Raw genomic sequence first — 225 nt, forward strand, 5'->3', positions numbered from 1 at the left:
TGGGGATGGAGTGGGAGGGGTGTTGGAGGCTTTACGTCTCCTTCTCCCACTCCGACCCCCTTTGCCCCGCTTCCCCATTTGGCAAGCGGGGCCTCCTACCCTATGACCACAGGGCCGCCCCGCGTCACGGCACACCGGGCAAGTCGCCGGTGCGTCGCATGCCGCGGCCCTGTGGCCGGCCGAACCGCAGTGGTAGCAGAGGCCACTGCGGTCGACCTTGCTCTT

The sequence above is a fragment of the Odontomachus brunneus genome, unplaced genomic scaffold (genome assembly GCF_010583005.1).
Source record: "Odontomachus brunneus isolate Ranch 3 - 2012 unplaced genomic scaffold, Obru_v1 Obru_scaffold_084, whole genome shotgun sequence".
Classification (NCBI taxonomy): domain Eukaryota; kingdom Metazoa; phylum Arthropoda; class Insecta; order Hymenoptera; family Formicidae; genus Odontomachus; species Odontomachus brunneus.